This window comes from Tachysurus vachellii, chromosome 19 (genome assembly GCF_030014155.1).
Source record: "Tachysurus vachellii isolate PV-2020 chromosome 19, HZAU_Pvac_v1, whole genome shotgun sequence".
In the NCBI taxonomy this organism is placed as follows: Eukaryota; Metazoa; Chordata; class Actinopteri; order Siluriformes; family Bagridae; genus Tachysurus; species Tachysurus vachellii.
Window position 1 is genome coordinate 20,242,967 of NC_083478.1, and position 3,702 is coordinate 20,246,668.

The window sequence follows — 3,702 nt, forward strand, 5'->3', positions numbered from 1 at the left end:
TGTTGAGACTCCTACATATCCTCTAGACCCTTCTTCTGCTCAGTGGATTTGAGAGTACTTAAAGAGTACTTAAAGCACTTTCACTTTCACTCCACTGAGTAACACAACCTCAGACAAGAAAAAGTACAGTTTTAGTTTGGAATTCCTAGTCGGAAATAAACGCGTAAGTGAACTTAAAGGTGGGGTCTCCGTTGTTTGAAAGCCAATGTTGACATTTGAAATCACCAAAACAAACACGCCCCTAACCCAAATGGGTCCCACCCCTGTATTGATAGTTCCGCCCACTCATACACCAGACAAGTATAACCCAGACAAGTATTATGGCGGAACCTGTTGGGGCGGCTGACCGAGGGGATATTTTTATCAATAAATAAACACAATGAGTAACACTATGGTAATACAAATGTGTTTGTGTAGTACTGTGTGTTGTACCGTGAAAGGTTTATTCTCCGTTTCACGCTGAAGACATTCAGTTCTCTCCAGCGCTGGAAAGCTGATCCTATATTAACACGTCCTACTTCTTACCTTATCGTAAGCCTTTCTTCTCTTTCTTTCTTTGTTTTTATCCTCCATGTCAATGTTAAAACTGCTTTCTGCTAATGTCACACATGCGCACTGAACACTCTCTCCACCCATATTGACAAGACACGCCCCTTTCTGCTCATTGGCTACACGTTAGTTTTTTTTTGTTTGGTTTGGCGGCGCGACTCGGTTTTCTGAAGCATTTCTCAAACAACGGAGACCCCACCTTTAAGTGAACTTTCAACACTCACTTTCCGTATTTTCTCTTCAAAAGCACAATGCTTGTTTTTTTTCTTGATGTCGCTGATGTTATTGTCTTGTATTGTATTGTTTTTAGGCAGACGGATTCAATTAATCAACCTCATATATTATGTATATATTATTTTTTTTGATCAAATAGCAATTTGTCCAATCCATGATGGGGTGTACTTACTTTTACACTCGAAATAAAAAAAAACAACGATTCTCTAAACAACGAGTAATTGGCCATTTCTTTAACGAATGCGTTCAGGTTTTGACGTAAATCGTGTCGTGACTTCAGTCAGTTTTAGTCCTTTATGTTTTGATGTTTTTATCTGATCAGCGACTCCATGACGTCGAGCGAGAGGGATACATTTAGCCTTAGAGCTGAGCACCTGAAGACTCTTGTGTACATTGGTGCGAAGGTAACCATGGCAGCCGAGGAGATCCTGTTGTTGCCATAAATAATTACGGTGGGTGTTGCAACTTTTACTTTCTCTTATTTTCCTTTCTTCTCCTTCTCAAGCTCTTGGCGTTAAGTCACTGCACATCTTTTTCACTCTTTACCCCCTTACTGACACGACACGTGACGAACACGCGACGTGGTCATCTGATGTCCTTTAGATCTATTTTGGATCTCAGATCATCAGTCACCTAATGGCTGAGAAACTATTATTTTGTTCAGTGATGTTTCTCATCCCTTTAGACAAAATGCAGATGTTTGCTTATTTATTATTCGTGTCTTACTTGAATCATCCGGTTAGGTGTTGGAGGAAAGGCGTCCTCGTCATTATGGTGACATCTGAAGTGTGAGGAAAACATAATGACTCATGCCGACTGGCTTTAATGTAGCTGCCAGCACTTTTATTTCTGAGCCACGTTGTGTAAGACGTGTGTAAGCAAAACTTCTTTTCACATTGAAGAGATCCAGCCATAAAAAAGCTCTCATTCATTGGATATGTTTTTTCACGTGAGATGGTGAGGAGCTTTGCTTATTAAGAGTTGTCACATGTCTTCTTTGTATCGTTGCCTAACAAGGTCATTTTGATGTGCTATTTTCTTCTGTGAATGAAGAGCTGCTGTATAAACAGATCCTTCATTTCTCTTCTCTCTCACGCTGACAGTCATGAGAGGTTTTATGGCTTTTGGATTAGCAGTTTAGCGATTAGCAACTTACCTGGAATAAAAATACTAGGACTAACAAGTAGAGAGGCCACACCTCATTTAATTAGACTAACATGTATATAGGCCACGCCTCCTTTATTGAACATAAAAGGCCATTTACATTACAGCAATTAGCAGACATTTTATCCAGAGCGACTTAAATTTTTTTAACTAAGCAATTGCGGGTAAAGGGCCTTGCTCAGGGGCCCAGCAGTGGCAGCTTGGTGGACCTGGGATTCAAACTCACAACGACTTAACCACTAGGCTACCACATCCCCAGATAACAAGAAAAGAAAGAAAGAAAGAAAGAAAGAAAGAAAGAAAGAAAGAAAGAAAGAAAGAAAGAAAGAAAGAAAGAAAGAAAGAAAGAAATCTACATGAATTTCCTCCACTTTCTTCATCTCATTTTTATCCCCTTTTCTCCCTGTTTCCAGAAGTTGCTCTGTTCTTCTGATGAACAGTAGGGGGCAGCAGTAATCCCTCCTTTTGTTTTATGGTCCAGCTTTAATATGATTTTACAGAACATCTCAACATCACACTCGGGCTGATCTTACACACAATACACGAGCCTCAGAATCTCCGAATCTTTTCACTCCATCATTCACTGCAGCTGAAATGTGAATAAGATAAATGTGTGTAAATGTAAAGATAAATGTGTGTAACAAAGAGCTTTGAGCTCTTGAGCGAACACTGTGCTCAGGTTACTTTACATAATGAATAAATCTAAATCAAATCCTTCGAAACCTTTTTGACTCTCTGCTATGGTGATGTTGGAGATACCTGAAAAGATTTGGCCTTTTACGGATAAAGCAGCAGTCAGATCCACTAAACAAACTAAACCTGTGAGGAAACTGATGCGATTCACTGAAGGGGAAAGGACACAGGACGAAAGACGGATTTACATTTATTGAGGCAAAATCTTGAGCTGTACGTTTGTAAACTTGTAACCTTGTGAGCAAACAGAAAACAAATCAGTAAGTGTTTTATTTATATAATCTTATTTATCTTATCTTATTATCTATGTTGCTACTGGATCTATCTATCTATCTATCTATCTATCTATCTGTTTCTTTTATGCCATTAATAAATATTTTATTTATATAATCTTATTTCTCTGTATGTTGCTACTGGATGCTCGATAGGACTATCTATCTATCTATCTATCTATCCATCCATCCATCCATCCATCCATCCATCCATCCATCCATCCATCCATCTAATATGTAAACAACATTTAACATTTTATATTACATACAATTATATACAGAGGCTATATAGTTTATTTTGATGTATAACTGTGTAATTATCATTTTATTTTATAACAAGTCTAATAATATAACTCGAAGCTTATACACTAAGCAGATCCAAACATTTCCACAGTTAAATATCAGTCTGACCACTTTTATCCTTTACTCTGTTATTATGGAGTCATTTTGTTTACCGACGTTTAAGTTCTGTAATTTTTGATTACAGAATAGTTTTTTTCCTAGTTCTTGGGTTATTTAATATATATTTGCCACTAAACCCATGTAGATTTCTGAAAAATATAACCCCCATCCAACGTGCGGAAAAAAAAATGACCCTCATCCTTGCTTGGTGAGGTATTATTTCGTATTAAATAACAAAAACATGACTGTATCTCCTCTCGAGTGGCTCATGAGATAAAGGCACAAACACGCTATTATGAATTTTGAACAACGTGAATGTGATGTCCTTCAGGTTACCATGGTGACAGAAATGACATCCAGAATGAAGCAAAATAGAGAAAAACCAAGA